We start from the raw sequence: 17572 nt of genomic DNA on the forward strand, positions 1-17572 counted from the left end.
ACAGAGACAGAGACAAAGAGAAGAAATGCCTGAAAGCTCTGCTCCCTTTATCTATGCTCCTTTCTAGTTATTGCAAAGGTCAGAGATTAATTTTATGCATCTGTTTGAAATGTCAAGATGAGGCTACTGCGGGATCTAATGGCTTGGAATAATGTAGCAGATAGAGTTGGTGACAAATGCAGCCTCAGTTATACCATCACACACACACACACACACACACACACACACACACATCCCGAAAGGATGCCTGGGGCCCAAAATGTGGGTCATGGACAGGCCTCAGAATTCTTTGAAACAGGCGACTGAGTGCCTCAAGTAAGTTATTTAGGAGAATATAGCCAGCTATAAGCAAAATGAGGTGTTGTAACACTGAGGGCCTTTATCTTTTTACACTGCAGTCTTCAAAGTAGCCCGCATGCACATGAAGACCTCCCCAGGCATGTGTGAACACAAACAAAATAGTTTTTGAGGGAACAAGTTCCAGAACCACAATTATCAAATGGATATTCGCTTATGAAATTAATCAGTGCGAGAAAGCACTGTGAGGTAGAAAAGCAATTCTTTTCCCAGCCCTTTCTCCATTCTTTACTCATTCTGCAACAAAAAGGCCTATTTCTCAGCCACATAAAGTATGTAACAAACCCAAGTTACCAAAGGAATAATTCAAAATGTGAATACCCGCAGAGCTTCCACAATTAAGGCAATGTAATCCATACCTCATACTTATCATTAAGAAAATTATTTCTAATGTTTTACTTCTATGACTCATTATCATTTATTAAAATATGCAGTATATCCCATATGTTATGTTGATTAATTTTGAACTAATAATTATAATAATAGCTCAATCAAAAAGATACTTGTTTTGAAACTCAGAACCTTGGAGTCACAGGAAAAAAATTTGTTCCAATTTTTAAACATATTTTCTTTCACAGAAATGTTTCATAGGTTGATCAATAAAAGATCAGCAAGCAAATACGTTGCAATAAGAGAAAACTCTATAGTGACAGGAAGAAAGGAAGTAGGATATTTAATATGAAAAAGATGTGATAGTTTTCGACTATTAAATAAAAACCTACTCATATGACTATTTTAAATTTAATGATAGTCAATGTCAAATGACTATGAAATCTATATGTCACCAAATTCATTTAAAGGTGATCTATTATTTTATATTAAAATATTCAATATTTATGATGTGCTAGAAATTTCATTTTTAAAATTATTTAAATTTATGAAGAAAAATTGTGACAATTTAAGAAATATGTAAGGGGCATATAATTTTTCACAATATTTTTAGTGCATAAAGAACAAAAAAAAATTGAAGACCACTACTTTTTACTTTCTATTCTGTTTAGCACTAAAAATGGCATTAAAAGAAGGAAGAGCTTTGAACCCTTTCCTACTATTGGGCCACATGTCAATCTAAGTAGTATGTTAATAAGCAGAAACAGGCTGGATGCTCAGAACACCTTTCTTCTTCCTGGGAACACTGAACAGTTCCAACACTGTGCATCTGACGGAAGCCCATGTGATTAGTTGTACCCAACAGAAGGTGAGAAAAAGGGGCGCACCCTTCCAGGCTACAGTGAGCATGAGCAATGTGCCTTCTCTATGATTCTCTTCTTCCCGTCTGCCAGCTGATGACCCCAGAGAGAAACTGAAGCCACGCATTAACATGGTGGAACATAAGACAGATGGATTGCTGAGTCATTGTTTGGAAGAACTACCCAGAAAAGCCTATTAACCAAGAAGAACTACAGTAAACTTTGTGTAAGCAAGAAATATGTGTACTTGTGTGTGTGCATGTATACAAATATAAGTATTGTGAAACTACTAATTTTGACACAATCGAAAGCTTTCTTTCCTCTCATGCAAATAGCTTTACTTAAACCACCATTTTCATTATCATCTTAATTTCAGAAGATCATCAAAACTTTGGCTATAATTACTTCTGCTAACTTAAACTGGTTCAGCTTAAGTAATCAAACATTCATAGAATTCATGAATAAAGTTTAACCTTTTTCTTGAAGTGTCTAAACCCTACGATGGCAACTGCATTGATCTTTATGTCCCAGGAAATCTAACCTAGATATTGATCTTCTGAATTTATTGTAGAAAAATCTATACAAGTCATACTTCACAGGAGTGGCCTTAATAAGCATTATGCTTTCTGACTCCAAATAAAATTCAAACACTTTAGCACAGTATGTTTGTTAATTTTATGTGTCAACTTGATGGAGTTGTGGGATATCCAAACATCTGATTAGACATGATTTCAGGATATGTCTTTGGGGGTCTAATTTGGTAGACCAGGTAAAGCAAATGGCCCTTCCCAATGTGGGTGTTCCCCATCCACTCCTTTGAGAGTCCAAATAGAACAAAAAAGGCAGAGGAGAGATGAACTCACTGCTAGACTGACTGTTTGAACTGAGTCATCTGTTCTCTCCTGCCCTGGTGTTTCTGGTTCTCAAGCCTTCACGTGCTGTTTATAATCTACACCATTGGCTCTCTGCGTCTCAGACCTTTGAGCTACATTGGCAGTCTTGGGTATCCAGCTTTCAGACAGTAGATCAAGAGACTTCTCAATCTCTGGAATCATGTGGACCAATCCCACATTGCAGACAGATACGTACATACATACATACATACATACATATAGAAATATATTGCATTTCTGTATACATATACAGAAATATACTTGTGTGTTCTATTGCTCTGGAGAACGCTGACTAATACACATGATACTCAAGGCCTTCACAATTGAATCTCAACCAACCTTTCCAACATTATTTCTCAAAACTACATTTATGTTCCTTATGTTCCAGCAAAATTAAATTTTGTTATTTTATTAAGTTTAGAACAATTATCATTGCCAGGTAGCATTTATAAACAGCCCAAAACCTTTATGCCATGCCTATCAATATCTTCTAAACTAATATTACAGGAAAGAGCAGTTCCAGGCCTAAAAAAAAAATCTTTCCTGCTCATATAAATTTGTTTGCTTGCTTAACAAAATTAAATGTCAGTTTGCCTTTAGAGAAAGGGCCTTCTCAGACCCCTCAATAGGTTAATATTTGGTTAGACTCTCTGGCTTTTTCCCAGGGCTGTTTGTTCATAGGGCCATTTTCTCCAGTGTAAGTGTTTACAACAGCAGAGCACAGTTTTTCTCAGTAGCTTCTGAAGGTGCCCAGGCCACTTTCTCTCCAGCCCTTTCTTCATGCTATTCCTTTCCTAGTGAATGTCTCCTACTCTCAATTTGTGTTTTCGTGGATCCAAAGCTTCCCCATCTTACCACATACAGCTCCCCACCTCTTTTATGCAGCGTTCAGAGTCCCGTCTCAGCCCCAACCTGAGCCTCTCTGCCTTTCTTCTCTATTTCAGCCTTCTTCATATGTACCTTGTTTAATTCTACCATTTACATCTTATCTCCTTCACCAACTACTAGTTCTTTGTAGGTGCCCTACCCAAAAAAAAAAAAAAAAACTTAAGACACAGGATATGCTCAATAATTTTTTTCTACTGTAATGATTGACACTTCAAAGTATAAATCAACAAAGCTGAACTTCTAATGATCTAGCACATATGCTCTGGCTTTTCCATTTATTGAGTGACCCTAAAAATTTTGCAAAATTCAATATGCACTGGTATGCTATTTCAAGGCCAAGTTTCCTTGAGCAATCACTGGCAAGTAATGCTGTGGAATATAGGTGAAAAGAATGTGTCATCGCTTTATTACTTTCGCTTAATACATTTCTGGCTAAGAAATAATTTCATGAGTTACAACATTCTCTCCTATGGCACCAGTAGCCACCTTGCACAATGTATTAGTGAAGAACTGTCATTTGAAGCCACAACAAAAGAAAGATTGAGTTCCGACCCCTGCTGAGTTTCTGGAACAGTTGGCCTTTCTGCAAGTCAGATTGACATTACAGGGAATGTTTGTTCTGGCCCTGACCACCAAGTCTTCAAAATAGGAGCTCACATTTTCCCTTGCCTTTCAGGCTTAACAGTCATTATAATTCAATAATCCAGTTGGTATTTATTGAGCAGTGACTATATGTCCAGCACAATCAACTGTGTTTGCTGGTTTCTTTTAATGAAGGTAATTTCGACAAAAACAGCTGTACAAAGAGGCATGCAAAAGGCCCCTTAGCTGTGACCATGAGACTAATTTTGCCCAAAGATGATTAGCAGAGTGGGGCTTTCTAGGAGGATTGCTTAAAAGAAACTGATTGAATCAGGAAGGTCATCCATCTTGCCCTTTCTCCCATCCTCTCTCCTGCCACTTGAAATGCTTCTGTAACAACAAGAGCTCCAGCAGCCATCTTGGACCAAGAGGTAAGCTTGAGATAAAAGGCTTGGGGCAGAAAGACAGAATGAGGCTGGCTTGTTAATGATTCTATAAGGCCACCAGGTTCTCCCTGTCATGTAAACAACTGGTCTTCTTTCACATAAGAATATCAACCTTTACAGTAAATCATTGCTTAATGTTTTCTGTTATTAAGAGTTTGTCTTAGTCTGCTCAAGATGCTATAGCAAAATATCACAGACTGGGTATGTTAAATGACATAAATTTATTTGTGTACAGTTCTGAGGCTAAAAGTCCTGGCATGATCAGGTTCTGGTGAGGCCTCTCTCCCTGGCTTCCAGATGGACACTTTCTCACTATGTCATCACATATTACAGAAAGAAAGAGATCTCTCTTTTCTTCTTTTTTATAAAACCACCTATCCTATTGAGTTTAGAGCCCCACCCCCTTATAACCTTATTTAACCTTAGTTACCTTCTAAAAGCCTTATATCCAAATGCAGTCTCATTGGAGTTAGGGGTTCAGCATAAGAATTTGGAAGGGCATAATTCAGTCCACATAAGAGCCAAGCCTGGCCCTTGAATCTGGCAGGTTCATGGTCCCTTATAACTTGACCTGAACATTAAATGTCAAACTCATCTTTAAAAAAAACAAATACCTTTGCAGCAACATTGGATTAGCATTTAACCAAAAAGCTAGACACCACAACCAAGTCAGGCTGACATATTAAGTTAACCATCACACCCAAACACAATCTCAGATTTTGCCTGTCATTATGACACAGCAAAAGAGAACAGGCAATCCATCCTGGCTCTTGATATTTCCTACCAGAACAGATACATAAATGTCACCTTCTCTCACATTTCGTGGATCACAGCAAGTCACAGGTAATACCTAACATTTTTTCTTTTGTTTTTTTGTTTGTTTGTTTTGGTGTTTCTGCTTTTGTTGCCATCGTTATTGCTTTTTGGTGTTCCAAACTCAAGGCCTTATATACACTAAGCAAGTGCTCTGCCATTGGGCTACATCCCCAGCCCACCACAATGCCTCCATTTAATGAGGTGAAGAAAGTGTGATCCTACTAAAGGCCCATAACAGAACCTAAATACTATGAACAACCTAATGGATACCACACAGTCACAATCTTACCTTAATTTTTAAAAAGGATACCACCACCCTTGTTCCTTCCCTTTCTGACTATTCTGGCTGAAACTTTCTGTTTCCATAGCACACAAGAACCCATTGAAGGAAGATGAGGGAAACCACTATAGAAGTTTCTCTCACCACAGGGTTCTTAGCTTCAGAAAGCCTAGTCAGTAGGGGGTCAATGAGGTCCTGAATGGTCCATTGGGAAAGGCCACACACTTCCTATCTACTTGTCATTCTCTGGTCTGTCCTGTGCAGTGGGAACCTATGAGACAGGGTCATATTTTTCACAAGTTATAGGCAGAAATTGGGCTGGTGGAAAATGTATCTAAATTATGATTTCTGAAAAGATTTTCAAACATCTTTATTTTGCTCTGGGGCTTATGCCAGATTTCTCTCCTGGGTTCCTCTAGAGCAATTTTGATAAACAACTTTTATGAAACAGGGATCTGTCCCTTCAATGTACAGTCAGCTGGGAAGTAGCTGCTTTCCACCTTTTGCTTCCAAAACATAGAATGGTCAATTTACTTTATCCTGCTGAGGCAGCCAAGCTTAATTAGCGCCACTGGCCCCAGGTAAAATATACTTCTTGAAAAAAGAAAAGAGGAAGGTTGTCTTGTCACAAAAGGAAGGCAAAGTTGAACTGGATACTTTCTACTTGACCCCCTTGTTGGTAGTAGGTGGCTTGGAAAACCCACTGAGAAGGGCATAGAGCCATGCTGGTGCTAATACTGTAATGTGGCAATGAGACTTCTCACTTCTCATGGATGTGTGAGGAATGAAGGAGCTTAAACACTTGTGAGGGATTAGCACCATCTTCACAGGTGTTCTTATGGGCAGTTCTGCTGCTTGGCTGGGGGTGGCTGCTTAGGCCTCAGCTCCTAGAGGCATCTAATTCAAAGTTTGACTCCCAATCCAGCTACTCAGTAGTTTCAGGACCCCAGGCAAGTTATTTAACCTCTGTACACTTCTGTTTCCCCTTCTCTAAAATACAAAGAAATATGCATGTGCACACTATATAAGATTATTATAAAGATGAAAATTTGATACAAATAGAACACTTAGCAGAGCAACTGCCCCGGGGTTTCTATGTCATAAATGCTATTGGCTATTGCTAATAAGGAGTAAGGCCCCAGCTATATGGTGGTCTCTTTGCTCAGTTCTTTTCAGAAAAAGACTATCTTTTTAAGGACAATAGTTTTCAAATTCTTCCCAAGGAACCAATAACCCCTAAAGAAAGAAGAGGAAAGTAAGATAAATAGGGCCTTTCCTTGTCACCATTAAAGTCCTACAAGAGTTTGTCTATCCCAAAAATGGAAATAATTTCATTATTGAAAAAGGTACCACTGTGGAACAATATCTGTTCTGTGTCACTCCTTACCATCTCTTGGTTGAGTAAGATCATAAAAAATAAGTTAAACAGAAATAATCATTTATTCTTGGTTCTTTTTTGTGGGACAGTGGTTTGAACTCAGGGCTTTGCAATTGCAAAGCAGGTGCTCTACTGCTTGAGCCACACCTCAAGTCCATTTTGCTCTGGTTATTTCGAGATGGGGTCTTGTGAACTATTTGCCCAGGCTGCCCTCGAACCATGATTCTCTAGATTTCAGCCTCCCAAGTAGCTAGGATTAGACATGTGAGCCACCAGCACCCATGCTTTATTCTTGATTCTTTTATCCACTCATTTATTGACTCATGTTTACATTCATTACTTTGTACCTTTTTGACAAAGTCCCCAGCCAGGACCCCAAGTTACAACCATGAATAAACAACACAGATCCTGGGGAACTGCAGGTAACTTTCCAATGAGCAAGGCAGATAAGGAAATAGGGCAAGAAACCCCAGTTTTAGAAGCCTCATGATGGAGGCTGAAGGAAAAGAGAGTACTCCAAAGTCTTTGGGAGTTCAAGAGAGACTCTGGGGTCATGGTATGTAAACTGAAGCCCAAAGAGCTGATATGGAAGATGGAAGAACAAGAGAGGTGAATTTTCTGGGTAGAGGCCTGAAGGTAAGAGAGAACACAGTAAATATAGGAGTGCAAGTTGTTCACCAATTAAAGAAGCCAACAAATAGGACAAAGGAGAAACAAAGCACCCCAAATCATAAGCATACTTTAAGACATAGCCAAAGCCCTTCCTATCCACAGAGATTCTTCATTTTCAGAAGGTCAGGCTGCAAATTCACTTGATTCCAGTCAAGGACCTCGCATCCCAACATTCCCCTCAAAAGAGCAATTCCCTGAGCAATTCTTGGTCTCCTTAGTAAAGGATGATCTTTTGCTGCTTGGGCTTAAGGCACATGCTGGGGACAGGCACCCCAGGAGAACCCAGGCTACAGCTGACACAGCTTTCTCTTGCCTTTTGGCAGAGTTTGTATCACTCACTCCCCAGAGAAGCCAGTTCCTGAATGAAGTCACTCAGTTATGAAGAAGAAGCCTTTGGAATACTATTCAAGTCAAGCTCTTCCCAGGCTGGGGTTGGGAAATGTGAGCTTTGCTGTGGAATTCAAGCTTCTCCAAACAGGTGTGACAGTGTGAATGTTCTCAGATTGTGAACAAGGCCATGACCAATTCTCACTTCAGGTACCCCACATCCCAAGCCAAGAGTCAAAAGGTTCACTTCCTTGTGCATCCCAGTGAAAAGCAAATGCAGGCCTCCCCTCAGCAGTAGCCTAGGCATGAAGTCCAGAAAGAGAAGAGCTGCTATCCTAATAGTTGCTGAGATCAAAATGATTACAATAATAGCAATAACTAATCTTCACTGAGCACATACTTTGTGCTATAAGTACTTTGTAGAAATTAAATTAACCCATTGCAGAAACTCTGAAACCAATAATACTATGACTCAATTTTGCAAAAACAAAAAGATGTCCAGACAGGTTTCAAGAAGATAGATCTAAGATATAGAAAACCACAAAGAGTGTGCAACACCTGAAAAACAAAATAAACCTCTTTATATAAAAGTATTATCATTTTTACCAAAATTAGTAGACCTCTGATTGCCCATCACACAAACCCATACAGAGGCTTCTACCGCAAACAGAGCAAACTGCACACAAATGAGCCACTCTAAAAGCCATGAGAGAAACTGAAGAATATGCTATGGTTGTCAGACACCATGCGTCCAGTTAAAGGATAGTGGGGCGGATTTGGGAAAGACGTGATCCCCAGGATTTTGGGGGTCACACAGGACATCAACTCAGGTTAAGGGAACTGGAAGAGGCAAAGCAAGGAGCAGGGAAGGATGGAGCATGTCCAGGGGAGAGCAGGAAACAGATGTGACTAGAGCATTGGCCCCCACAAAATCCAAAGCAGAGTATCCCGGCCACAGTGCACTCTAAAGGATCTGCCATTACATCTCTAAAGTACCTCAGTTCTTATCTGTCTTACACATTGGACTTCTGCATGCAATTTCATCTAAAGAAACAGATGGCTAATTTCCTTTTTTCCTTTTAAGCCGTAGCTCCAGAAGGTAAAGAAAGCACAGAGGAAGAAGAGGAGATGAAGCAAGAATGGTAAATTGAGAGAAGAGCAGGCAGAGCTTAAATCAGAGACATCAAATCCATAGCACTCAGCCACGCCTTCCACTCTCTGCCCTTAGCAGACATCACTAGAGAGCATGGCGTGCTTTCCCATGGACCCAGAGACTCAGTCTTCCGTGGACATCGATCACTCGAGCATCATAAGTGGCACAGAACTAAGCAATGGAATGTGGGCGTCTTTTTCATAAACAACTGAGAGCTTGTATTTTTTAAACCATTATCCCTAAAGGTGCATTCTTTTCTAAACAATGCTAAGGTGGCAACTTCATGGCCAGGCCCACCTGTACACAGAGCTCATCTCACAGAACCCTGCACAGATGGCTTCCTCAATTCGTTGCTCTACAAAGTCCAGATCCCTGACCCCATTAGTGACTCCATGGAATCAGAAGAGGGAGAGGACTCACCTGGTATCCAGAATGCCAACTGACTGTGACTCTTTCCATTCGTGAATGGAGTGAGATATTCCTCAGTTTATTACATTGACATTTGGAACTTTAAGGATCTTGGAGTGAAGTAAAATCTTGAGTCTCATGGTCAAAAATCCAGGTAATGGGGCTCGTGTGGAGAAGGGTATAAAGAGAGGTGATGCAAACAATTTGAAAGAAGAATGGATTGAGTTGAATGCAGACTTAGCCTGCTCCTTTTTTGTGGAAAGAGCAGGATCTAGAACCATATGTGTAGATGTGTGGCCTTGGGAAAGTCACTTCACATCTCTGAGTCTCAGGCCTCCCATTTATACCATGGCGGTAATGACTTCATCACATGCCCCCCTCACAGGGCTTGTATGGGGCGTGTTGTTTATTCCCCTTTCTTCATGCAACAGCTCCCAGATTTTTACTTAGACACAACTTTGATGGGTCTTCAGAACAGGGTGCCTTGATAGTCCCCTTATTAAAGAAGGTGTATGCTCTAGAATGGGCCAATGAGACACCCTCACCTTGGAATGTGGATCTTCAGCAGAGTGACACACAACCTAAAAACAGTCAGCACCATGCAGAGCAAAGACAGAACCCTGAAGAGCCTGCCCTTTCCTTCTGGTTGCCCATCCTGCCTCCAGAGCAGCTCTGGTTCCTAGCGTTGTGTGAGTGCCCCACCTGCCTCTTCCAAAAACATCCTCTCAACACTTGCGTGAGCTAGAGTCACCAAGATCCCTGGCCCAAAAAGGAAGCATCAAATCAAGAGCTAATGTGTGGGAAAGTGCTCAGAGAATGTAAAGAATGTGTGCAAATGCCCGGTGCTATTTTCTAGAAATTCTACAGTGTCTTCTACACAATGATCTTGTAAGTGACTGTTGAAGCAAGACTTTTCTGTTTAGTGTGCCCTCTGTTCTTGGACTCAACCTCCAGAATCCTTTGACCTTTGGTGTGCTGCAGACAGAGCCACTCACCATGTGCCTCCACATCCTCCACAGGTCACAGGCTACCGAGTCACCTCAATCACACAGTGGTCAAAGTCTTTGTGTCTTTTCTCTCCCTGATTCACTTCCTTTATTCCAGATGCTTCCTTGACAAACTAATATAAAACAAAAAGGCATGGGAAGAAAAGGAGTACATTCCCCTTCAGTTCAGACAAAAATCTGTGAGAAAATGAAAAGTGATGACCAGATGCCAACTACCCAGCTTTGCAACTAACCAGCTTTGTGGCAAGCAAGGCATAGCTCCCCTGAACCACAGTTTACTCATTTTTTTTCTGTTTTTTTTAAGGTCCAAGTTTTGAACTCAGGACCCTGATGCTTGCTAGGCAGATGCTCTACTACTTAAGCTATGCCTCCAGCCCTTTTTTGCTACTTTCGCTGTTTTTCAGGTAGGGTCTCAAATTTTTGCCCAGGGCCAGCCACAGACTGGGATCCTCTTACCTGCTGCCCTCACATAGCTGGGATTACAGGCTCGTACCACCACAGCAAGCTTGATAACTTTTTGCCGAGGCTGGCCTCAAACCAAGATCCTTCCAACTCTACCTTCCGAGTAGCTGGGATTATAGGAGTATGCCACTGTGCCTAGCCCCAGTTTCACATCTGGTGTAAAACGAGAATATCTCTAGGGACTCCTCCAGAGCGAAATTTCTATGGAATGATTTGTTCCAAACTGGATTCAATGTCAGTCAGAATTCTGTGCCCATTTTTAATGCAAAGAGAATTTAAGTCCATGGAATTTGAGTCTTTATTAGTCTAGACCAGTGTACTAGTATCTCTAAAACTTCTTCAAACCCCAGTACAGTAAACACATTTCTCTGAGACCATCAATGTCATTCTTCCTCAAGGAAAAGATCAGATCATGAAAGAAACAAAGCTCTGAAACAAAAACTAAATCAAACAATTTCATTAGAGATCACAGAAAAGAAGAAATAACTTGCATCCAATTTTATTACAGAAAACACATCACTGAAAATTATCCCAAATGCTTGGAGCATGCTTCAAGCTGTCCAAAAAGAGAAATGGGATCCAGGGCACAGTGTTAAAACACACTAGTAAAATAAAACTGCTCGACATTGCACAAACACAGCCATCCCTGTCAGGTTCATTGTCAAAACAAATCATTCTTGTCTCTACAAGTCTGGTTGCCCTTGCAAGAACCAAGTCTCCATTTCCATTAGTGTAGAACAGGAAGATTAAAACTTGAATGACCTCCCACTGAAATATCAAAATGGTTGCAGCCGCCTGGTTTTCAAAAGGAGAAGGGAGCAGAGAAAGATAAAGGACTCTTCATTTACTAGATCTTGGTGTCAGGGCTTCCCATGTGAAACTGAGCTGCCTCATCACTGGACTGGCAGCCTTTCAAAATCCATCTTTTCTGCTCCTAAGACAAATCCATATGTCAGCATTGGCAGAAGCCACAGGGATCCCAAGAACTGAGCAGTGCTGGCCCCGCACGGATGAAATTCACTCCAAAGCCCTGATTATAAAAGCTGCCATCAGGCAAGAAAAAAGCAGAGTGAGCAGGGGCCCAAAGGTGCTGGATGAGAGATTAGCCCCAGCCAACTCACTGCTCCTGTGCGCTGCTGTAGGGATCCCAGTGCCTTTGGAGCTGGGAGGGGTGTTTTGTTTGCATTTGGATCCCCCTAGTGGAGCACAGAAAGTACACTGGCTCGGTCTCCTGAAGGAGGTGTGTGGAGAGATGGAAGCACCCCCAGGGAAGTTAAAATCAGCTGCCCAAACTTGCAGCAGTCTTTCCCCCATCTTCCTGAGGTCTGAGAACAACTCTGTGGCCCAGCAAGCAATTGACATGCAACTCACACCTGCTGTTCACTGGTTTTGGAGAGCAAACTCAATGCAGGAGAGAGAAACCAAGCATCATCTCTGTCTCTCAAGAAGTAATAGGTAGAAAACCCAAAACATGAAAGAGTTTGATGTCCTCACTCCAGAGGAACTAATACAGAAACCTTAAAGCTGCAGAGGTTTTCATGAGCAGGGGATCACGAACCAGTGTAAAGATCAGTTAGAGTTGAATCAACATGGGTCGTAACACATGGGTACACGAAAGCAATATTAGGAATCTCTCTTTATAGCTATCCTTAACTCAACTAGCAAAAACACTTTGTCTTCCTTATTATGCTTATGTCTTTTCTTCAACAAAATTAGTGATAAGGGCAGAACAGGACCTGCCTGGAACTGAGTGGGGGAGGGAGGAGGAGAGCAGGGGGAGGGGGCAGGGTGAAGAAATGACCCAATGTATGCACATGTGAATAAATGAATAAAAGAAGAAGAAGAAGTTCATACAGTTGTGCTGGGTTGGAGGGAAAAGAAGGCAACAAATGAGCAATGAAACACTATATAGGTCATAATTCGTAAGTGTCAAACATAGACAAGCAGTCGCATTATAATGCAATGTTTCAGAGAGAGAGCCTACAAGTCAGCCTACCTGGGTTCCACAATAATCTTGAGCTTTTCATTCAACAAATACATATCAAGCACCTAATGTATACTGTGCTGTAGGGATACGACAAGATGAACAAACCCATCTCCTGTGGTGAACCACACATTCTTCCTCAGTCAAAACAGGATGTTTAAAGCACCTATTCCATAAATTTGTGAGGTTAAATAAAATAACCTCAGCATTTAGGTCTGGCACATAACAAAAGTGATCTATGTTAGAGTTTGTTGTCATTCTAATGATAGACCCTGGAGACTTTATTCTGCTTCAGAAATTTTTCAAGCTATACATCAAAGGGCAGACTAGACTAGAAGGTAAGCAGCTCAACCTGTAACCAGTTATGAACTCCAAACATCTAAGGGCCTCCATGTTCTTGTAAGTAAAACACAGGTAAGTAGAGAAGATAATCTCAGTTCTCAGGGCAAATCCTCATCCCCAGAAGTTCAGTGTGATGGGCCATGTGCTCAGACTTGTACTGGACCACATATAGTGGTTAAGGAGTTCCGTGTGTGTCTTTCTGTCTATCCCACTTCATACCAGTGCCCCTCTGTCTGTACTGCCTGGTAGTCCTGGTCATATTGGATTCTGTCTTCATAAGAGTGGACATAATGGAGTATAATCCCTGCATCTGAATTTGAACTTGTATATAAGTTTTTTTTCAATTTTTTTTATGTTTATTTACATGTGCATACAATGTTTGGGTCATTTCTCCACCCTGCCCCCCCTCCCCCACGCTTCCCCCCTCCTCTCCTCAGTTTCAGGCAGGTCCCGTTCTGCCCTTGTCACTGATTTTGTTGAAGAAAGGACATACGCATAATAAGAAAGACAAAGTGTTTTTGCTAGTTGAGTTAAGGATAGCTATACAGAAAGATTCCTACTATTGCAAGTTTTTTTTTTTTTTTAATGAGGCCTGAAAACTAGTGTATGTCTCTAGCAGATCTGGCTTTTGCTGGAAAACACCACTGGAGAATAGGAGGTACTGTCCCAGCTAACAGCAATGACACACCATTGGGATAGTTCTCATTTTTGAAAACTCAAGATGAAGAGAAGTAATTGAATTAGCAAGATCCAGCATTTCTGGGTCCACTACCTAAATATTGTTCTGTGTGTAAACCCTGTGTCTATCCCTAAGAAGAAAATAGGTCTCTCTGATATCTTGGGTCTCTTCGAGTCTTTATATTCTACTACCCAGTGTTAAGAAGCAGAGGTTAGGCCTGTGGCAAGAGGAAGTAGAATGAAGGGATGGAGAATGAAGTAGAATGTGGATGGTTTTCTGAATATATTTAGTAATAAAAAATAAAACATGAGGCAAAGAGTAAGACGTGCTCTGCATTTGGAATCAAAAACCAAAGTTCAAGACCTAGGTCTGCTTTTGTGATAGATGCTAGAACTACTCGCCAACGGTTTCAGTCAGCCTTCCAAGCACGGCCCTACCCACCTCCTTAGAAATTAGATGAGGTCATGGGCCTACTTTAGCCAAAGAAACGTGAATGGAAGAGATATGACTCTCTACCTGGTGGAAGCATTTTAAAACCAGTGCATGATTCACCATGCTCTTCTGAAGCAATTATGAAAACACTTCTTGATATAAGATTGGAAAAGCCCAGAACTCTGGACCATCACTTCTCCAGAGGGTTTCCCAGACCCACAATAAACTTCGCACACATAATTAGTAAATTTTCATGTTGTTTAGCCACTGAGTTTTTTAGTCTTGCTTGCTACTAAGCATATCTACACTTTCCTGACTAATACAGTCTCTCACTAACTCTAGAATTTAAGTGAGTGACTTAACCTCTCTGAAGTTTGGCTGTCTCATTTATAAATGGGAGTGATAAAAGTTCCCAGCATTGTTGTGAGAATTAAGAGTTACAGAGAGCTTTATCAATCTTTAGAAAAAATGACTTCCCAAATAAAATGCATCCCACAAAAAAAAAAAAAAAAAAAAGAGTTACAGAGTATCTTTGAGGACTAAACTATAAAACATTATACAAATTAAGTAATTCAATTCAATGTATATTAACTAGGTACCTCCTATTGCCTAAGTATCATTTTAGACTCTAGACAAAACAGATATGAATAAGCAAGATCTGTACCCTTCAGGGGTTCACAAACTTTGTGCACGTCACTGTGCTTGTTCTTTGAGCATCAAAAGTGAAAAGACAGTCTTAGAAAGCTCACGATTGTAGAGAAAAAAACAGAGAAGAGAAATCCCTCTCACCAAAGAATCAAAAGAATAGAAGTGAACAGTAGCACTCTGCTTTATTCAAACTTACAAAAGAAGGCATAAATGGCTTACCAACTGTCTGCAAAACATGCAGCAGGTCCATTTCAATTAATCTTTGAACTCCATTGTCTATTTTCACCTTGGTCTCATTGCCTCTTTTTCTCAATATGTAGCTCTAACTTGACCCTCTCCAGCAAGCACCTGACAGGCAGTTTTCACTGTCAGTTGTACACTTCTACCTGGATGTTTTAAGAGTACTTCCAGCTCAGCAAATCTAACACCAGAAAGCACTTGGCCCTGAAATGCCACCTCCTCTTCCTTCCATGCATGCAGGGATGTTGGAGATGTCATTGTCATCTTTAACTCTTCACCTCCCAACCAAAGTCCACAGCCAAGTTTCCAAATCCTAAAGATACCACCTCAAGATCTTTTGCTGTCAGCGTCTTCTTTACATGTGGTTCTTAATCTTCTCTCTTAAAACCTTCAATAATTTTCCATTTCCTATCAAATTAATTCAAACTACTCATCCAACTCAAATCTCTGCAAGGAAATTCCTGATAATGCTTCAAAAATATTTATCAAGCACTTCTGTGTGCCAGACCTGCTCACTGGGCAAGCTCTCAGAATGCAGAGATATGTCCTATCAGTCCATATCCTGAAAAACCCCTGTCTTAATGGAGGATTATGGTGGCCATGGAAACACATCTCTTGGATCTTTGACAGAACCTGCTGCAGGAAACATAAATGGAGGACCCAGCTGTGACCTCCATGAATGCCAAGGTCACACTTTGTTTAGGCTGCTCCCAGCCAACGGCTCAGCAAGGCCAGTCTTTGTAGCCAGCCAGCCCATTCCTGCCTAAGGTGGGGATTTTCTAATGGGCACCTTTGGCTCATCAGCTCTTCATCTGCCTGGCCAAAACACTTCTGCTACAGTCTTTGGCTTTTTCCACCCAGTCTTTCTTTCTCTCTCTTTTCACAGAAGCCAGACCAGCATGGTATCTAGAGGTTCTCCTTGGCTACTCCACCCCTTATACTTTAGAGGCAGTCCCCAATAAATCTCTTGGTCTTCTAATTCCTTCTCAATGTCTGCTTCTTGCTGGACCTAAAATGACACCCAAACAATCAGATAAATGTAGGATTTCAATTCTGGGTAGTGAGTACTGAATGAGACAGATAGGTACATGGTAATGTGGCCATGGAGGAGGAGCACCTCCAACCAAATTCAGAAAAGGGGAGCTTGGGGAATTTGGCTGAGCTTCAAAGGATGTAATGTTGATTTCATTTGCCTCCACTTCTCTGGGAATGCTCTAACCTCAAAATTGGCACACATATGATGTGGGCCTGAACGTTTATTCCAAATACCTGCAAAATTCCTTTGCCATACGTAGGTGGGATCTTGAAGACAGTAATAAACTCATTCCATTTCTTCCATACTTGAAGTCTAAGTTAGAAAACAGGAGTTCCAGGTGAGAGTTCAAAACATTCCCTCTATTACTAGAAAGGAAGAGGAGGTTCTCTGGGAAAGCCTAATTGACCAGAGAGCTGGATCCTACACCTTTGGCACTTCCTGAGATTACTTATAGACAGTTTAGATTTTGCTTCCCAAATTTCCTAAAATAGATTAAAGTAAAACACAGGTATATTCATATAGTACCTAGTATTTCTGCTTGTACTTCTCTCATTAAAGAGAATTATTTTAGGAGCTGCTTCTCCTTTGAGTATAACCACTAGCAGATAAAGTTAGCTTGCCTAGCACAGCTCCTGGAATATACCATACCAGTTATGCCAGTTATTTGGGTTAACTTCCGATTTTACAAATTTTATATTAGTAGAAACAATAAGCATGATCAGAACCTTCAGTTACCTAGAAAACTAAAGCTACTTGCTTTTCTTTTTATGCAGCTTTTGGGGGTAGGAAATTGAAGTTTTATAACAAAAACTAAGAAAATTAATTTACAGGCTTTTGCATCAGCCTGGTCATTTCTTCAGACCTGCTCCTCCCTGCCTCTCTTGTCCTCTGGGTATCTTGCTCCTCACTGGCTTCATCTCTCTTCCCTGGCACCTACCAGAAAAAGAGCAGATGCTCATTTTGGCTAGCCCATTGGCCACAGCAGGCATGCTGCTCCTCTCTCCACTTCCTGCACCCTGTGCATGCCCAGGCATGACGTCAAGGAACTCCAGGAGTTAAGGCCAGCCCTTCCAACATCAGTCAGATATAACCGGTCCTCCAAAGACTCATGTATGACATTCCGCCACCTTCTGATCTTCATCCAGGAATTCCTGCTGACATTCCACTCTGCCCCTACCAGAGGCCTCAAAACACTGACTACACACTTGCTTTTCCTCCTTTCTGTGGGTAAGTCCTGCCACTTCTGCAACCTAGACCAATGCATCTGTTCCCTCATCTCTCTAGTTGTGCTGGTCCTTGGAGAGGGCAGAGAACTCTGAGGGCCACATCAAATAGAGGAATCTGTGCTTAGT

At 41.0% G+C, this 17572-nt stretch overlaps 2 long non-coding RNA genes across 2 annotated transcripts in view; one reads left to right on the forward strand and one right to left on the reverse strand.

The window, feature by feature from the left end:
• Nucleotides 1-17572, reverse strand: part of LOC141421369 (uncharacterized) — a 117877-nt gene that overhangs the window by 83396 nt on the left and 16909 nt on the right. The gene's annotated exons all lie outside the window — the stretch shown is intronic.
• LOC141421727 (uncharacterized) lies at nt 5063-12516 on the forward strand. The gene is made up of 3 exons (XR_012446396.1): nt 5063-5199; nt 7826-7980; nt 8914-12516. It is a non-coding gene; the product is annotated as an uncharacterized lncRNA (long non-coding RNA).

The sequence above is a fragment of the Castor canadensis genome, chromosome 3 (assembly GCF_047511655.1).
Source record: "Castor canadensis chromosome 3, mCasCan1.hap1v2, whole genome shotgun sequence".
Lineage (NCBI taxonomy): Eukaryota > Metazoa > Chordata > Mammalia > Rodentia > Castoridae > Castor > Castor canadensis.